This window comes from Ananas comosus, linkage group 10, assembly GCF_001540865.1.
Source record: "Ananas comosus cultivar F153 linkage group 10, ASM154086v1, whole genome shotgun sequence".
In the NCBI taxonomy this organism is placed as follows: Eukaryota; Viridiplantae; Streptophyta; class Magnoliopsida; order Poales; family Bromeliaceae; genus Ananas; species Ananas comosus.
In genome coordinates, this window is record NC_033630.1 from 11,251,616 (window position 1) to 11,252,077 (window position 462).

Sequence of the window (462 nt, forward strand, 5' to 3'; positions counted from 1 at the left end):
ATAAAAGAGGTAAATCTAACGACAGAAAATTTGATAGCACCAAATGTTTCGTGATATCGATAGTACCACAGCCGGACTATATATATATATATATATATATATATATATATATATATATATATATATATATATATAGAATTAGGCTGGAATACTATTAATAGTAAAACGTTTTTTTTGCTATCAAATTTTTAACCCTTGGATGAAAAATTATACGGTCAGGATGATATTTGTCGGTTAGAGTTGAGTGGTCCTTCTAGGGTTGAGTGGTCCCCACTCGGTTATAGTATTTAATCCAATGGTTAAAAATAATAAAAAAAGTTGATCCAAAGGCTAAAAAATTAGTAGCAATAAGGAGATTTTGCTACTAATAGTAGTCCAGTCCAACTATATATATATATATATATATATATATATATATATACATATATATAGAGAGAGAGAGAGAGAGAGAGAGAGAGAGAG